This window comes from Zingiber officinale, chromosome 8B, assembly GCF_018446385.1.
Source record: "Zingiber officinale cultivar Zhangliang chromosome 8B, Zo_v1.1, whole genome shotgun sequence".
Classification (NCBI taxonomy): Eukaryota; Viridiplantae; Streptophyta; class Magnoliopsida; order Zingiberales; family Zingiberaceae; genus Zingiber; species Zingiber officinale.
This window is the reverse complement of record NC_056001.1, coordinates 110,620,168-110,640,762: the sequence shown is the minus strand read 5'-3', so window position 1 is coordinate 110,640,762 and position 20,595 is coordinate 110,620,168. Positions and strand designations below refer to the sequence as shown.

General features: G+C 35.5%; 1 long non-coding RNA gene across 1 annotated transcript; it reads left to right on the top strand.

Moving 5' to 3' along the window:
• The first annotated feature begins 274 nt into the window (after nt 1-274).
• On the top strand, nt 275-17,923 carry LOC122014457. Its single transcript, XR_006120681.1, has 3 exons — nt 275-517; nt 12,071-12,152; nt 17,819-17,923. It is a non-coding gene; the product is annotated as an uncharacterized LOC122014457 (long non-coding RNA).
• The last annotated feature ends 2,672 nt before the right edge of the window (nt 17,924-20,595 follow it).

Here is a 20,595-nt window from a genome sequence, read left to right as displayed (position 1 = left end):
GTACTAAAAATTTATCTTCTTTTTATTTTTAACTAAGTAAAAAAAAGAGAAATGACTTTATTTTAGTGTAATTTATCTTTTCTCCAGTCAACACTAGCACTAACCGCCCGTCCCGTCCCGTCCCGTCCCCGCCCACACGGCCCGAATTGAACGCTATTTTCATGTTCGTAGCGGTCAGAGGAAAGATCGGCAGGCGAGGACCGACCCTCCACAACCGGTCACCACTAACATTGAGCACGTGCTCCTCTCGTGCCGCGCCGACTCGATTTCCCTTTCCCTTCCTTTCTCCCTGCAGGGAAGACTCCACCGCAGGTCTTTCGACGCGACATCGCGAATCAGATCAGGCGGAGGAGGCGTCGATCGGAAGAAGGAAAAGCTCCTCCGTTTCTCTCACGATTCCTCTTCCACGCTTCCCCTTTCTTGTCTTCTCGCGATCGTATTCACGTGTCCTCCCTTCTCTGTTTCGTCCCGATTCTTCCATGGAGCAGCTCGTCAATTTCATCATAAGGCCCCCCAGGTGCGGAACTGTCTCACGGATGTCTAGTTCTTTATTCCTTGTATTTTTTTCGTGCATGAATTGATTGGATAGGGCATCTATGCTTGATTTGTTGTCGAGATTTTTTGATACAGCATGTTGGAATCAATGATTCTCGATTAAATTTCACTCTGATTTTTTCTCCCCTTTTAAACCTACAATTTATACTGTGAAATATCAATTGCTTTGATGCAAACATGTTCCTGATAATGAAGTCACCTAATCTGGATTAACCTATCGTATTATGAGATTAACCGATCTTCTGCTGTCTAATCTGAACTGATTTAACTCAGACATGATGGGGAGATAGGGGGAGGGGCATCATTTCAACAGCTCCAATCCTTGACACGACAAATTTCCAAATGTTCCATACTGTCTCTGAGCACCCAAAAGGTTCCATAACCCTACGCTAGCTCATCTATGTGTTTACTTATATTAAACACATTCCTTTTGGTATTCATTGTCTTTATTCCTCGAGAGAATAAAGATGGTTTGTTCATTTGTTCTCAATAACTCAGGACATGTATTACCAATCCTAGTTTTATAATATCTTTTTTAACAAGGTCCTCTTAACTCAATAACTAATCAGATTGGACACTAGATTAAAAATCCAGCTTATCTGACATCTTTTTAGCACTGGATTAGGCAGTAATGTATCAAGTCTCATGTCATTGGATTAATGAAATTATGAGTGCATCCGCAATGTGCATAAATGAATTAATTACTCAGAGTTAAAAAGGGTTAGAGATATCAACTAAACTTTATGCTTATCTTGTTAAGCCTTATTATTATTATTATTTTTTGCCTTTATTTGGATTAACACATATTATGCTACATCCACTTTGATGGAGGTTAGAGAGAAAGAAGAAGGTCCTAAGAAGGGATAGAAGTTAGGATAGAGGAGTGATAAAATATTGCCTACTTGGATGTGGTGGTAGACCCGACTCCGGTTCGGAACCTCCGGTTCGATGATTTAAAAAATGTCAACCCTTAACCTTCAAAGGTGCATACTGTTCATGGTTTGGAATTGCTAGTTATGATTCGGTTTATAATTCATGATGGTTCAAGATATATATATATATATATATATATATATATAATATTAAAAAATTTTGAAAAATTAAAAAAGATGTAAACTTATTTAAGTTGTCTATCTATCCACTTAGAATATATAAAGGAATTAAAACCATGTAGTTCGTTAGTTCATTTGGTGTCAAAATCTTCCATTTCATCCTTTGAAAATTGCATTCCTTTTATTCTGTTTATAGATTTTGTCCAATCATCAAATAGTGCTTGAGCTTCTAAAAAGTCTTGAGTCAAAGTAGATTGAGAAGAATATTATACTAAACCCTAAACCTTCTTTACTTTTGATACTAATGTTTTTTTTAATGTAACGTTAACATTATTATATTTTAGTGTGATGAGATATTATTTTTCATTAATTTTGGTTGTTCGATGATAGTATTCAGTGTGTGTGTTTATATATATATATATAATGTTATTGTTGAGCAAATTATATCCATTGACAAACTTATTATTGGATATATCGAACAAGTCAAATAGTCTCTATAAACGCAACGTTGAATGAATAAAAATAGAATAAGTCCAATGAGAAACCTATTAAGAGTTAAATGAGATTAATAAATTTAATGAGTTAAAGTCTCATATTAGAAAATTTAAGACAAATAGGTTGAAAAATTGGCTTCAATGGAAAGGTAAAATAATCCTACATTGAAAAATTTAAAGCAAATAAGTTAATTATATTGAACCACACCATTAATATCACTAAAATATTATAAATATTATTAAATAAAAGGCTTTCAATTGAAAAATCTAAAACAAAATTTAAAGTTTTAAAAAATAAATACTAGTGAATTGGCAGTTAGCCGTTGGTCAGACCACTGGTTCACCTATTCACTCGGGGCCCGACCCTTGGTTTGTTTTGAGATGGATCGGCTAGCCTATTGACCGGTTCTGATTTCAAGCTACGTCTAGTCTAAATCGGACGCAGCTTGTGGTCAGGTTTATATAGAGGAGGTTGATGTGCAAAATTCATAAGTGCACGATTGACATCAAGTAATAAAAAATTGAGAGAATTATAAGAGAAAGAAAACAAATTAAGAAAGCATGAAGAGTTGATGGGGAAAACCGGTTTTGGGAAGCGATTATAGGACTTCGGTTTCACCACGATGATTGTTGACACCCTAAATATAGTTTACTCTTTTACCTCAGTGTTGAAATGCATAAGGTGGCCTATCCCGAGGTGCCCGATATCTTCTTTTGGAATGATACTAGTGTGCCTACCCAAACACGACGTCTACTTTCAAGGTAACCTTACTAAAGCGACTGCTTTATAGGGAGACTCGATGCCCCACGATCCTCTAGGTGCTACCCCTACTTCGTGACTTCGAATCGGGGTAGACCCATTAACCTCTGTGATAGCCAATGGTGTCCTCGAGAGGTTTTAGACTACTTTATTGAACAAACCCTCTAACCTTGGTCTTTATGAGTTAGAGAATTAGGTTTACCTCTCGGTCCTTCCTCGCATCCCTATGGTATGAAAACACACGCGAGTATCGTAGTCATGTATGCATAATAAAACTAGATTAAGAATCAACACATCATGCGATAAAAAGAGATAAACTAATAGAAAACGAATGTCAACAATGCATCGACTACTCCCTTATTCTAGAATAAAAAAAACTACTCCATGGAGATGGAGTTAGGACACAAAAACATGAAGGAAAACATTCTACAACTCAAATCAAAGAGAAAAGAGAGAAAACTTAGTTGTCGTGTGTGTCAGCATTTCCATATGAACTCCAAGCTATCAGAAGGACGAAATCTTAACAGCTTCTTGGAAACGACACTTTCCTAGGGTTCCTTGTCATAAAGAAACCCCTTCTTTTCAACATGAGGCCCTTGGATTCTTTTAAAGCCTCCAAAGCCTTCCTAAGTCATGGAAACTTTTCAAAAATACTTGGGTATCACCACCGTACCATGGTCGTGTGAAAAAACATAGCCAGATCGTGTTGGCTACTGGAAGTTACATCAACGAGCAACAGTGAGAACACAACCGTGCCTAAAAGCACAGTTAGCTCGTGCTTTCTTCTATAAATCCAATTGTTGTTCTGTTTCACGCCTAACTCTTCAAATGATGCACGATTGTGTCAGGGGACACGGTCAGACTATGCATCATGCTTGAAAATCATGTTCCAAGGCCCCTTGTCTCCATTTTAGCTCCGAATTCGCATCTTATCAATAAAAACATGCAAAGAGCAAATATTCGAAAAAAATGATGAATACAATGCAAAGATAATCAATGCATGTCAAATATGCTCATGTGATAGAACAAATGCATGCAAAATAACATAAAAACATATGTATGGAACACACATTAAATACTCTCCGACTTAAACTTTTGTTTGTCCTCAAGCAAAATGTGTAATCTAAATCCTATGTGTGTGAATGAAACATCCTAATCCCGGCGAATTTATCAAATCCTATCAAATGGTTTCACTAATGAGCATGGGCATATAAACCATTTTAATGTGGCTTAACATGAAATTTCTACGTGCGCATTGCAATATGACTTGACTTTCAAGTATCAGCTACCAATTATAGTCATTTCATCATGCCACTGTGTTCTCAAAGTCTCCGGCGCATGTCACTTACTTGACATGTGCAAGGATCGTCCCCAAATGTTTTGCATTCTCTACGCAAGGTCTTAAAGGAGTATTCGGTGTTGAGAGAAATTGACTGATATTTTCAAAGTAACCTTGGGATCCTAAAGGGTCACCTAATTTGTTTTTTTCCAAATCACTGTCTCAATGGGGTACCATGTTGTTTCCACTCACGAAGAAACACATCTTTCATTAATATTTTTTTTTCTCACACTTTCAAGAGCACAATTTTTTTTCTAATGAGATTTACAACCCAAGTGTTCTTCAGTAACCAAAATGCAGTGGGGGTCACCTAAGAAACCAAGCTACTAGTCCAATTGTATGATTCCTAACTGTTTTCAGATATATCAACTATTGAGATCAAGTATAAGTGAAAAAAAAAGATAAAGATACAGGCAAGTAGGCCAACACAAAAATCTTTCGATAGTGCTCATGTCATGCTTAACATATATAAGAAAAAAACAAATCGCTAAAGATATGAGCATTTTTTTTCATGAAAACATAGAGTTTTTCTTGCTAATGTTTTACTTAACAAACAAATAAATGCATGATGGCATGACGAATATAATGACACGATGATATGAAAGAAAAAAACTAAGCACATGATGATCAAGCAAAAACTAAGTTAAAAACTAATCAAAACTAGGAAAATCTAACTATACTAACTAAAACCCCCCAGACTTGAATCTAGCATTATCCTCAATGATAAACAAAAATTAGGAATCCTATTAAAAACTTCCTGAAACTAAAAGGGGAGTTGGCCTTGAAAAATTGGGTCCAAGAAAGTTTTTGACTTCACGATTGTGTGGGAAAACATGGTTTGACCATGTTCTATTCGGGATATTTTTGTTGGCAACGTTCAAGGGTTAACATGGCTGTGCTTTTAAACATGGCTTGCCGGCGTATCTTACTGTTAGTGGACATGGCCGTGCTTTAGTCGGGAATGTCTTCCATGCCTGTGATTTCTTGGCCTTGAAAACACATAAATCAAGAAGGAATAATAGAAAGAACAATCTATACTAAAAACAAAGAAACTTTGTTGCCTCTGAAGAAGTATTTGTTTTAGGTCATTAATGAAATATCTGGTTCGAGGAAGTTTTGCTCTTCCTCTCTTTCCATAGACATGTTAATGAAATATCTCTGCAACCTTTCCCCGTTTACTTTGAAAGATCCTACAGTTGCATTCCATATATCCACAGCTCCGTACGGGTATACCCTCTGAACCTTAAAAGGTCTTGACCATCTTGATTTCAATTTCTTAGGGAAAAGTCTCAACCTAGAGTTGAAAAGCAACACGAGGTCCCCTTCATGAAATTATCTTAGTACAATGTGTTTGTCATGCCACAGTTTGGTTCTCTCCTTGTACGACTTGGCATACTCATAAGCATCAAGCCTTAATTTACCAAGTTCGTGAAATTGAAGCTTCCTCTTTTCTCCGATGGCTCTTAAATTAAAGTTTAACTGTTGAGTTGCCCAATTAGCCTCGTGTTCTAACTCTACCGGAAGATGACAATGTTCCCATAAACTAATTAAAATGTGGTCATACTGATGAGAGTTTTATATTCTCTTCGATATGCTCATAAAGTGTCATCCAACTCCAATGACCAATCTTTTTTGGATATGGATACCATCTTCTCCAAAATGCTTTGGATCTCCTTGTTTGAAACCTCCACTTGTCTACTAGTTTGAGGGTGATATGGTATTGCAACCTTGTGATTTACTCTATACTTCTTGAGTGCATTCTTGAATTGCCTTTCAATGAAGCGAGAACCTCCATTGCTAATAATCGCCCTAGGACTCTAAATCTAGTGAATATTATTTTCTTGAAGAGCTTGATGACTGTCTTGGCATCACAGGTCGGGGATGATATGACCTCCACCCACTTTGATACATAATCCACGACCACCAAAATATAATTATTATCGGATGATGGGAACGGTCTCATGTAGTCAATCCCCCAAATGTAAAAAAGTTTGACCTCCAGAATGATATTTAATGGCATCTCATGTTGTTTTGGAAATATTTCCGGTCTTCTGACAACGATCACAAGCCAACACATACTCCCGAGCGTCCTTGAATATGTGAGGCTAATAGAATCTAGCTTGTAAAAACTTTGGCCGCTGTCTTAGCTGCACTTGCATGCCCTCTATAAGATGAAGAGTGATAATGGTAAAGTATGTCCTTAATTTCGTCTTCGGGAACACACCTCCTATAAATAGTATCAACACACTTCCTGAAGAGTAGAGGCTCGTCCCAAACATAATACTTGACATCTACAAAGAACTTTTGTTGATAGCTAAGGTACGGTGGCAAAATTCCGCATGCATGATAGTTTACGAAGTCCGCGTACCATTGAGTGCCCAACTTATCAAAAGCTAGAAGATGTTCATCTGAAAACGAATTGTGAGTACCTCATCATCTTTGTCTACTTGTATATCTTGCCGTAATCTTGACAAATGATCCACAACAACGTCGTCAGAATAGTTTTTGTCCTTGATTTTCAAATCAAACTCTTGGAGTAAAAGGATCCAATGGATGAGTCAAGGTTTATTTTCTTTTTTTTGCTCAATAGGTACCAAATAGCTGTATGATCTGTGTAAACAATTACCTTTGATCTGACTAAGTATGATCTAAATTTGTTGAAGGCAAATTTAGATCAACATCTTTAATTAACAAATTTGTCAAGGTTTGGAAATCTTGGAGAAATATTTTATGAAGAGTTGGTAAACACTCGCATGCCTTAGAAAACTCTTCACTCCTTTCATGTTTGTTGGTGGGGGTAATTTCTCAATCACCTCCACTTTAGCTTTATCGACCTCAATTCCCCACTCAAAAACCATGTGTCCCAATCTAATACCTTCTCTTACCATGAAATATGACCAAATTCACTTCTTCACATTTCTAAAAACTCTAGAAAGGTTAGCCAAGCATGTATCAAATCAATCCCATAAATAGAAAAATCATTAATAAAAACCTCCATTATATTTTCAATCAAATCCGAAAATATAACCATCATGCAACGTTGAAAAGTAGTAGATATATTACAAAGTCGGAGGACATTCTTCTATTGGCAAAAATACCATAGGGAATAAAAACCTGAATATTCATCTAAATAGCAAAAATGTGAATGCTTAGCTAGTCTCTCAAGCATTTGAAGGGAAGGGGAAAGTGGTTTTTCCTAGTTTCTATTCAACTTCTTATAATCAATACACATTCGCCAACCTGTAACAGTTCTAGCAGGGATTAATTCATTATTTTTGTTTTTCACCGAACCACATGTACATGGCTTACCCACTGTCAGAAATAGGAAAAATCACCCTAGCATCTAACCATTTCAATATCTCCTTTCTGATGACTTCCTTCGTGTTGGGGTTTAGCATCCTTTGATGTTCACCGAAGATTTATGATTGTCCTCAAGCAAGATTCTATGCATGCACACGTAGAGGCTAATTCCTTTAATATCATCAATTTTGTAACCTATGACCCTCCTATGTGACCTAATTTTCCTAAGCAATTTCCTAGATTCAGAGGCATTCAAACTTGCATTGACAATAAGAGGATATGTAGAGTTAGGTCTAAGAAATTCATACCTGAGGGTTGAAGGAAGGGTTTTAAGTTCTACATGAGGAGGCTTGTCTTCTTCCGGCCTTTGGTCCGGGTTAAGCTTTCAATTCTTCTCTGTTTAGGGGAAACGTGGGGATTTTCATCCATGAGACGAGCATACTCCTTGACTCCATCGTTCTTGTCCATAAGTTCTTCACTAGTAAGGCATACTTCCAAAGGATCATCCAACTAACGTTGAGGTGCTTCTTCTGCCATCACCTGTAGTAGATCCACCTTGCAACAAACATTTCCATTAATCGGTTGTTTAAGAGTCTTAGACAAATCAAATTCAATTCTCTTTTCTCCAATTACTAAAGAAAGCTTATGTTTTTTAACATTGATGATAGTTCCAGTTGTTACTAACTTCCTAAAATAATGGGGATCCGAGGATCCTCATCTATCTCCAATACCACAAAATCAGCCGGCACATGAAATTTCCAACCTTAACCGGAACGTCTTTTAAGATTCCCAATTGATACATAACTGAATGATCTGCGAGCTGCAAAGCCATTGTCATTAGTTTCAAATCACCGAGACCCAATTTTTTACAAATAGAGGAAGACATAAGGCTTACACTCGCAACAATCTCACAAAATGCTCTATTGAAATTAGTTTCACCAATCATGCAAGGGGTTGAAAAACTACCTGGGTCTTTGAGCTTTTGAGGTAACCTATTTAGGATCAATGCGCTGCATTCTTTCGATATAAGGCCACAATTCCATATTCTTCCACCTTTCTTTTGGGTGATAGTATGTCCTTCAGTAATTTAGATTAAGTGGTTATTTGTTATAGTGCTTTAGTGAAGGGATATTGATGTAGAGTTTCTTTATCACCTCCAGAAACTTCCTGAATTGCTCACGCAACTTTGTCTTGGCTAATCGTTGAGGAAATGGTATCGACAGTCTATAAACCCTCTCCTAAATGACCCGGGGGGGGGGGGGGGGGGGTAGATTCTTCTTGTTCTCCTCTGTCATTTGTTTCACTGGTGCCTCTTCCATTCTTCTGAAGCTCTTCTAGGTTCCTACCACTATATCTTGGTGGCAATACTCCTTGCTCTAACAACAAACACGACCTAGCTGTGTTTCTTGGCATGACCGTGTCATGTATTGCGGCAACTTCAAGAGAATCCTTATGTCTAAAACATCGTCGCTGACTGCCCTTGCATACTCTTCTGGTCTCTTGTGTAGGTATAATCCTTTTTCCGTCTAACTATAGATGAAGATTTAGTGCTATATTGTCAATAATGTCGTATGCTTCATCCAACCTCTTATTCATTAAGGAGCACCCTATAGCTGAATCTAATGAAGCTTTTCCCGACTATGCTACGCCAATGTAAAACGTGTGAATGATTAACCATTTTTCCAAACTGCTGCAACAACCCTTTAAACTTGTCCCATGCTTCAAACAACGAATCTGTCTATGCAAAGCTCGTGATTTGATTTCTCAGATAAACTATCTCGCTAGGTGGAAAGTACTTGTTCAAGAAACGTTGCTTCAGCTTTTCCCATGTTGCGATGCTCCCCAATTGAAGAGAATGTAACCAAGTCTTAGCTTTGTCCTTCAGAGAGAGGGAATCCCCATAGCCTAATAACATCTATGGACACACCTTCAAACTTCAACGTATCACAATACTATATAAATTTCTCTAGGTGTAGATAGGGGCCATGCCTTCTAATTGTTTTTGTTGAATCATGAAAATTAATGCCGAGTTTAACTTGAAATTATCAGCATCAATCAGAGGTCTTATGATGTTGACCTTAAATCGCAATCAAACTAATATCAATTTGAAACAGTCCCGATAACGGCGCTAAAACTTAATGTGCAAAATCTGCAAGTGCAAGACTATCGCCAAGTAATAAAATATTGTCCATTGGGATCGTAAATTGAGTAACAATTCAAATTGCGCAACAAACTATCTAAATCAATCAAAATCAAGAGATTCGTGAGAAAGAACACGAACTAAGAATGCAAGAAGAATTGGAGGAAAACCGGTTTTGTGAAGTGATTCTAGGACTTTGGTTTCACCGCGATAATCGTTGACATCCTAAATATAGTTTATTGTTTTGCCTCAATGTTGAAATGCATCAAGGTGGTCTATTCTGAGGTACTCGATATCTTCTTTTGGAATGATACCATGTGCCTACCCAAACGCGACGCCTACTTTCAAGGCAACCTTACTAAAAAGCGACTGCTTAGGAGGCTCTCATGATGGCTCATGGTCCTCTAGGTGCTATCCCCTACTTCATGATGTCGAATCGTGTAGACCCATTAATCTCTGTGATAGCCAATGATGCTCTCGAGAGGTTTTAGACTACTTTCATGAACAAACCCTCTAGTCTCAGCCTTTATGGGTTGGAGAAATAGGTTCTCGTCCTTCCCTGCATCCTTGTGGTATGAAAATACATGCGAGTGGCGTAGTCATGTATGCATAATAAAGTCGGATTAAGAATCAAGATATACTAATAGAAAATGAATTTTAATAATACATCGGGCTACTCACTCATCTTAAAATCAAAAGAACTACTTCATCGAGATGTAGTTACAACACAAAGACATGAAGGAAAGCATTTTACAACTCAAATCAATGAGAAAAGAGAGCAAACTTGGTCGTCGTGTGTGTCGGTGTTTTCGGATGAATTTTAAACTCTCGAGAGGACGAAATCTTGACGGTGGCTTGGAAAGGACGTTCTCCTAAGGTTCCTTGTCACAAGAAAACTCACCCTTTTCATCATGATGCCCTTGGTCCTTTTAAAGCCTCCAAGCCTTCCAAATTCGTGGAAACCTTCCAAAAATGCCGGGGCGCAGCCATTGTACCACTGTTGTGTGGAAAAACATGACTGTCGGCAAGCAGTAGTGAGAAACACGATCATGTTTAAAAGAACGGTTAGCCTGTGTTTTCTTCTTGAAAGTCAATTGTCGTTCTGTTTGGCACCTAACTCTTCAAATGATGCATGACCGTATCAGGGGACATGGCTTGACCATGCATCATGCTGGAAAATCATGTTCCAAGCCCCCTTATCTCCATTTTAGCTCCAAATTCGCGTCCCGTTAATAAAAACATGCAAAGAACAATCTCCGAACAAAAAAGGATGCAAACAATGCAAAGGTAACAAATGTATGCCAAATATGCTTGTGCGATAGAACAAATGCATACAAAATAGCATTGAAAACATATGCATAAAACACACACATTAGAGGTGAAGGAGGGGAAAGAGAGGAAATTTAAAAAAAAAATCATCTCTACAATTCATCATATTCGTCACTCTATTTGGAAAGTTGACAATGGTGGTTGATGTGATGTGGATCCAATAATAGTGTGTGGTGGTTCAACGATTGGATCTGACAATTATTGTGGTTCTACCATGGCTCGATGATGGTTTATAGTGGTTCTATCATCAACTTTGATGTGTGGTGATGATTTGATGGTAAAATTTGGTGTCTAATAATGGTTTGACGAAAGCCAGTGATGACCAATGATGGTGATGACTCAATGGTATTTGGTGATGGTTTAATGGTGGCTGATAGTGATTGACGGTTAGTAATGAAGAGAGGATATATTGGTCTTTTTATCATTTTGCTCTTTCTCTTCATTCAATCCGTCCATATTTGTGTGGATTAATTTTTAATGTAAAGATAGGTCAAGGATCCTGTCTTAGCTTCCTTCTCTTTGTAGTTCCATCCAGGTGGACAACAACTCATCTTTTCCCTATCCCTCCCTCTTCATTTTGGCTCACACAACCTAAAAGACCATATATAATCAGCACCAATGAATGTACAAATAGGTCATTGAGAATATCTTGGACATTAGTTAAAGCCAACATAGTATTGGTTGGAATCGCCAGTTCTTCTGTCTATTAAAAAGCTTCACTCTGTAGACATATTATCAACACTGAATTCTTGTTTTGAGTCTTTTGACACCTTCAGTTACATAACTTCATTGGAGTGGGAAATCCTCAGCTACTACTAGCCTATACAATTAACCAATCTCATATAGATGCAATTTATGGCCTTTTGCTAATGTCATTGCCTTATGCAATTGGCCAAATCTAAAATGTTCAGTCCAGGTACAATACTTTATGACAATTTGCTGGACCAGCAGACCATGTGTGCCTTAGTTGGCATTATCAATAGCAATGTGTCTTGGGGATACCAAAAACTTATCTTTAACATGAGGAACATTATTATACCTCGTTGATATTATCTATGCTGCTTTTAGAGTTTTAATATCAATGCGCCTAATGCATTTCAGGGCTGATTACAATCCGCAAGATGATTTGTTAGACCAGGAGTTTATGCTGAGAGGGCGATGGTTTCAAAGGAAGGACCTGGAGGTAATAGAATTTGATGATTTTGAACACTTCATCGATGACATATTTCAAGTACAAAGTACTTTTTCTAGCATATCTCTTTGCAGTTTTAACAAGCTAGTAGAAACATCAGAGCATATGAAGCTTCATTGTTAGATTACCCAACAGCCGCGTTGAAGCAGCGTGACCCAACGTCTGCGTCGGAGTCGTGTGACCCCCGGGGCCCCGCCGAATGGGTCAAGTGACCTCACGGCCGTGTCGGAGGGGTCGTGCGACCTTAGCTGTTGCGCGGGAGGGGTTGCGCTGGTTGGTTGTGCTTGGTCGGTTGCTTGCGAGGAGCATAATTATTTTAATTAAAATTGAAAACTTACCTTTGATTATCTCAATCAACTCTTAGGTATGATAGGGGTAATCTAAAGAGGGTTTAATAACTGCCGCGCGGGAGGGATTGCCCTGGTCGGTTGCGTGCAAGGAGCAGAGATTTTTTTTTTTTTAAATTAAAATTGAAAACTTACCTTTCATTATCTCAATCAACTCCTAGCTATGATAGGGGTAATCTAAAGAGTCTAAATTAAACCCTAATGAAATTAATATTTTTTTAAAAATTTATTTATCTCTATAATTTTTTCTTTTTAAATTTTTTTAGTTAATATATTTTGTATTTAAAAAATATCAAAACCATATCGGCACGGTGCGTTACGGTACCAAAATTGTATTGTTCCGGTCATAAACTCAAACTCCAGTATGTCTTGAGAATTTAAACCATAGTCTCAACTGTGACAACTTATTCCTCAACTTATCTTAGTTTGGCATTCTTCTCTGATCTCCAGTGAATCTTGAGCCACCGAGTCAATCAACTTGGCCGTGCTAAGTCTAGCTCTATGAGCTACTCCAATACCACCTTAATGCTTCTTGTTTTATGCGTACTTGGATGCCTCATGCAACCTTGTTTGAATTCCATCAAATCTTTAGGCTGTTGAGCATTTTCCCTTGGCTACGCCAAGGCTTCATCTACACTTGATCTTATTAAGTCACCAGCTCTGTGAGTTCTATTTGTATCTTGCCAAGTTCCTACCTAACTTAACACATATATTAAATACATATGCATACCTAACTTAATCCTTTCCCCAAACATTAAAAAACTGATGATTGAGCCCGATTGCTTAGGGCACAGTTGCACTGATAAATGATGCAACTTTTGAGTGTATATAGTTATAGTTTTTCATAGGTATGCGATTTTTTTAATATATTCATACATGACATGAAATCCATGGGCTTCCAAGACATCTGAATTGATGTTGCCTTTTTTTTTTTTTTTTTATATTTAAATAGTTTCATTAAATTATCCTTAGGGATGGTACATCTCTACTGGGATCAGAAATGGAGATAATTGGTCATAAAATCTCTCTGTCCATATTACTTTCATTCAATAATATGCTCACCAACCATGAGCAAGCAAGATACTTGCAGTGGTGCTATTCTGCCTTGATTCTTGATTTCCTTTTTGTGAAAGATTGGTATAGCTTCACAAAAATTTATTTAACCATGACACCTTGTCTTGTTGAGTTGCCCACTACTTAGATTTTTCTTTAGCTTAAATACTATCTATATATATACACAGGATATAGTATTTAAGCTAAAGAAATTAAAAAATAAATTAAAAAAATACATTAGGAGATTTTTATTAATATATACTTAAGTTTTACTGATACTCTATCTATAAATCGTAAAATGGAGGAATGAGAAATTTTCTCCTTTTTGCAGATTTTTAAACTAGATACACATGGTAATTTCAAATAGAAGCTGTCTTTGAGATAACTCCTTCACAGACGAATCTCTCCGTTCCACATAGATCCAGCAGTTGCAACCTACACAATAATTTATTTATTTTTTTTCACTATAGGGCTATTGTGGTTGTGACCTGCATTTTTGAGCTCTTGCATCATCTTAGTCAACTGTTCATTGTCAGTTTTCTACGTGAATAGGTTATTGAGGTGCTACCTTGCTGGAGGCTAGATCAGGCAGTGGAAAAGGGAGGAAAAGGTGATAAAAATGCAGTGATTGTGGAGAAGAATGGGAAGGAGAAGCTAGTGGTTTAGGAGATAAGGAGGACCATTAAAGTTGAGCTGAAGTTTGGCTCATTTTTGAATTTCTTGAGGGTAAGTCTGTCAACTTTTTGAAGATCCTTCTGCCCACACCTCTCCATTTTGAGTCCTAAACATGCAACTTGGTGTGGTACTGGTGGCATTCCCCTTTGATGCAACATGAATAATTATACTGTTTCTGTGAACTTATGACTTGCTTCTCGGGCGTGATCTTTTGTTGGATCTTACTTCATCCGTTACCCATCTTGATGTTTACCCATAGTGATTACCCCTACTTCATCTACAACAATCAGGGAGGTGAGAGGAAGAAAGTGGTGAAGAGATTGTTGCAACCCATAGAGACCACAAGGCCTTGCTCTTGTGAAACATTAAGGTGCTAATCATCAGATTAGGCAATCAAGATGTAGAGGTATTGATTGATGCAACAGAAAATGGATTTGATGTTTGATTGATTGAATGGGTGCAATCATTTATGGATTGCAACAATGAGAGAAAATGACATTCTGCTATACTAACTTACCTACGACCATTTTGGTCAGCATTTCTAACTAAATTATGCTAATTCATCAGCATCAAATCAACTATTTTCCTTTCCTTTTTTTTTTGTTTGCTTTTTAAATGGAGAAAACATAGTCAATTAAGAGAGATGAAGTATAGTTAATAGTTGTTTAAATGAATCACGATGCTGATAAGAATCAAAGCCATGCTATTTGTAGTCAAGCATCCTTGCCATTCAAAATGGGAAAAAAAACTTTGTCCATAACAAAATTAAATTGAAAAAGATACGGTCAAACTATTGCCATTTTAGCAAGATACTAGGAGCAATACAAGTAACATGGAATTCTAGAGTTCATAAAGATGGATTGAAAAATTAATTAATATAATTCATTTTGAATCAATATTTTGTTTCATACTATGTAAATCAATAAACTTTTGTGTTATTTATTTATTATTATTATTTTACTTCTATGTTTTTTAAGACTATTTGCTTAGCAATTGTTTATCAATCTGAATTCATCTATAGCTATAAGCATTACGGAATATCCCATCTTTCAACCTGATAAATTATCAAATAAGAACAACACAAGTAGGGAGATTTTCAATTTCTAATCGCATTGCTGTTTCCTTGTTTTGAATGAGTTCATTCTATGGTTCAAGGTGTCGAGTTGCGCTAGTTGGCATGTGTGAAGTTTACCATTCTACCTGTTGACCTACATTGAGATACTTCGGCATCACACCGTCTTGCAGTAAAACAAAGAAAACATAGTGGCTCAATGGAAGCAAGGAGAGAGAATCTCAGTGGAAGCAAGGAGAGAAAATCTCAGTGGAGAGAATACATAGAGTATGGGAAGAGAAACGTAGATAGAATGGGCTAGAGAGGCAGAGGACCGAGTGTGGTGGTGCACAGTGAGCACAGTGCAGGACAATAGGTGTGGTTGTAGACTTGTAGGTGGCTGCGACAATGGATTGGGAGAGGTGAATGGTTGCGAGAGAGAAGAGAGATTGGGAAGGGAATGATCGCGAGAGAAAAAGTAAATTAAATATGCTTCCTTATTTTTGAAAATCCCATTATAATTAAATACTAATGGACTAAACCTATCTCATATAAATTTAGTTTTATTTGTGTTAAACAAAATAAATTGAAATAAATTCCAGTTTGAACCTACTAAATCATAATCCCAATATATATTCGATGAGCTACACTTAACCCTAAATCAACTTTTACTCTATCTCAAAACTCAATATATTAATTTTATTTAACTTAATTAATAATAAAAACAAAACAAAAATTTAAACTCAAAAAAATGAAGAAGATAAAATTTGATATTTAACATGGTAAAAAGTTTTAGTTCTAACTTTTCTGATTTCAAAAAAGAGTGAGATTCTTTGATCAGGTTCTAGTTCAACGAGATTGAGCCAAACTTCTTTGTAACTTCATTAAGCTTTGGTTTAAATGTTTATGGATAACTAACATTAAATAAAAATTTATTTAATTAAGTTAACAAAATAATTTATTTATTTTACTAGTTTGAATTTATTTTACTATAATATTATAAAAAAAATTAATTGTAATAGGTATACATTGATCATATCAGATTAATTTTTTTATAGAAAAAATACTATCCAATTTAACTTGAGAATACAAGTAAATTTAAAATTAAAATTTAATTTTATCTAAAAAATTTAAATCTATTTTTTTTTTCAAATTTGATTGACTGCATCAAATTTTATATTTTCATTCTTTAAAATATTTATACTTGTAAAATTGAATAAATTTAATTATAAAATTTAAAATCAAATTTGAGCATGAAATATAGTATTTTAGATTCTAAAATTTAAAAAATAGGTCTTTGTATTATAGTTATGTGAGATAAAATTAAATCAAATTAAAATATTTTCAAGAGTTTTATATAGTCTTATAAAATAAAATCCAATAAACAAAGTGATATTTAATTTTCAATATTTTTTTTATCAAATACTCACGAATAAGTTTCAAATACAATTACATAATCCAATAAAAATATACATTCATTTGTTTACATCCTCAACAGTCAAAAGTTTCTAATTTGAGATTGCTTGAATGTTGTAGAATTCTAAAGCCAATTATGTCTCAATTTATGTTTCATTTATTTGTTGTTCATTTCAATGCTTTACCTTCAAAAATTGAATAAACTATAAATGTAAATCATTATGAAATGAAAAATGTCTACAATTTACAAATAACTAAAAGGAAAAAATTTAAACTTAATTGGTATTTTAATTCTAAAAATTGAAGCAATCAAATTTATTAACAATCTAATTAAATATCATATAACTAATTAATTACAGTATAAATTAATTAAAATGTTACAATTTAATATTAATTATGTTATTATTAATAATTTAATTAAATAACTATTGGTATCGTATCAATATGACACAATATGATATTGAAACTCCAACACGGTTCAAAATTTAAAATCAATTTTCTTCCTCAGATTTTATTATTTTCCATTGGATAATGTAGCATAGCTTCATACTCGATGATGAATGAGATCCATGTAACTGATTCCAAATAGTTTGGCTTCAAATAGATGATCTCCCCACTTATATAACAAGTAGACTGCTAAGAAAAACACAGTTGTAAAACTTTCTGATTTGCTTCTTGCCAACAGACCAATATGTTCAGTAAATCAGTTTTCTAGGATTCTCCATCTTTATCAATTATCTGTAAGGCTTTTTTGTGGTACTTATGTTTTAATTCATCTCAAAGTGTCTACAGTTCAATCAGTACAACTAACTGTTGAACCAGTTGCTGCAGTGCAATCCTCATACTCATCAGAGATTAACTTGATTCAGTTAAATGCAACTCATTAAACTCAGTAACCAATATGAATTGCCCTTGACATTGATGATTAATTTTAATGTAACAAGGAGATTTTTAATTTTTTTTAACACCAGTCAAGTTATTTTTTTTAAACATAATTCATTTTTGATAATTTGAATAAATATGGGTGGGGTGGTTCAGCTAAAAAGAAAAAAAGTTTTAAACTGTTTGCTCTACCTTGTCTATTCTGATATGGATATTACAAGTTCATGTTTCAGGTCGTAAATTGTCGTGGAAAGAAACTTCAGTGCAGCCACTACTTGCCCCTTGTAATTCCAGAAGGAGCAGCCTTACCTTGTGTGATATATTGTCATGGAAACAGGTAATGAAATAGATGAATGACTGACTTATGTTGATCACATCAACATTTTACATACCATTTCTTGTTCATAGAGGTAAATGTTTACTTTATTGCATGAATATACTATAGCTGGTTTAATGGATTCATTCATTGAATATTTACCATAGTTTGAGACTGGCTGGCAACCTAATGCAACTCTCCTCCTTTATCCGGGCTTGGGACCGGCCATGACCGGTCGTCATGGGCGGAGTTATACTATAGCTGGTACTACAAATAAAATAGACCTATTCAAAAATCAAATCAATCAAAGAAAATAAATTGACACTCGAATACATTTTTATTTTATTCTATTTTCAGAAAATAAAGTATTATCATATTTGTTTTTAAGAGGGCCACGAATGCTATTTTATTTTATCTCTACTTCTATCAGTTGTACTTAATCTATTTGCCAAGATCAGAGTGAGACTTGGGGATATAGCACTGTGAAATCTCACCTAAAGAAATATTTTTTTTTAAACTAAACTACATAATAGAATTACATGATGGACTGAGAACCTCTTTATTGATGAAGGACTAATTTTCGTAAGAGTGAGGTAAATTTTATCTTAGTTATAAAACACCTAGTAAAAACATAATAACTATTTTTTTCATAACTTTTATAACAACCTTTTTACCACCAAAACCTTTACTACATCAAATTGAGTTAAAAAGATGATGATTAAGCTTTGCGATGCATTACATAAGTACAAAGCAAGCAATTAAGAGGTGCCTGTGGAGAAGATGGGTTTAAAGTAGATTGTACTGAAGTTGATAGCATGAAGGATAAGTAGGCATGGAACTTTTGCAACACAATGCAATGCATAGTCAAATCCACAAATAAAGAATAAGACTTAAATGTCTATCTCTATGATCTTGTCATCTTCATTGAAAATTGAACATATATTTACAACGTTATTATAAAACATTATCAACTTCATTAGCATAAAATTTTAAATTGATAATTATAACATGTATTGATGTGCATGAAAATAAAATGTTAATAATAGTGGAAGTCAATGACATGGTTTAAAGTTTTAGTGCCAAAATCAATTTTGTCCTAGCCTAAGATGATTCCATGTTGGTGTTGTTTTGTTTGCACACATGTTATGAGTTGTTCACACACGCTAATTGGTGTTCACACATGTCTTTGTTTGGTCCCGACTCTTGTATGCCATTGCATGTCTATCTTACATAAGTACTACTCCAATAGTGGTGTTGGAGTCATTAGTGTTAACTTGGAACTCATTTCATAGTTAGGAAGCTTGAGCACTGATTTCTCCATAATGCTTTCTTCAAAGTCTTCAAAAGCTTCTATTTTCTATGATGATTAATGCCAAATTTTATCTTATTTTTTTGAAAGATTAGTGAAGGCTTGAGAGTAAGCTATGATGAATCATTGGTAGTAATTCATAAGACTAAAAGATTTAAGCTCTACCTTAGTAGGGATCAAAGTTGGGATCAACCAGTTTGAGATTGCCAAAACATGTACCTTGTCCATCATGATCGTGGCTCCATTGTTACGATGTCCCAACAAAATGATATTTAAAAATAAAATAACACTTTTATCCTTTCACATACAAAGAATTTCTTTGAGAATTTAAAGGGTAATCTTTTAGTGTCAAGAGGTGGTCCTCTTGTTAGTGCAATTGTACCCCAAGTGGTCAGATTTGTGAGTAAATAATTTAAGGTAAACATTGCTTGTGTGTTTTATAAAGCTTGCAGAGCTTGTGACTCAATGAAGTCAAGTGTAGATGATGACTTGCACATCTAAGACAACATGCTCAATGCATTAAATGTTTGATGGAGTTTGGAGAAAGTTATATGAGGCATCCAAGGAATCACGGGACGAGAAGCATTGAGGTGGTGTTGGAGTAGCTCATGGAGCTTGACTTGGAGCAACTAGTTGGTTTACTTGGTGCTTAAGGTTTGCTATTTGGGAGTTCAGAGGAAGATGCTTTTGGACATTCGAAGGACCACAAGACGAGGAGTATCGAGACACAACGTTGATAGGAGATGGAATAAGGCGAACTACATAGGTGAAACATGAAGGATGCTTGTGGAGTGAGTTGAGAGTTCTCCAGACAAACTATATAGGTGAAGTATGAAGGTAAATGGAGCGAGCTGAGGGCTGGTTGCATCCAAGGAATGAGTAATTTAGCAAGAGACGACCTTGGTGGCAAAGTAAACCTATGAAATGTAAGCTTTTGTTGTGAGCTAAGAAATTTGTATCCTTGGGAGAGAGTAAGTTTCAAATTAGGTGAAGATTCGATCATTAGGATGATTGTAATAAGGGGGGCTGTGATTGATTGCAGTTGGTTCTAATCAACTAGTGAACTGAGTTGACTAAGGATCCGACTCAAGTTTGGTGGCACATGAACAAATATTTTTGTTCAGAGCCATGTTGACTAGGTAATCGACTGAATGAGTTTAGTCGACTAAGGGTGGATGACTTGCAAGAAAGTTGAAATGAACTATGGATCTGACATTCAGGAGTTGTAATGGTCAAATGGCCTAGGGCCTATAGTGGATCATTCAACTCAGTCTTAGGGTAGCCATTGATGGATTGAAGATGAAAATGATCAGGAATAGTTGATTGATGTTTGATCCTACCAACTAATTGACGAGAGAACAATGAAATAGGAAGTGAAGTTGAAG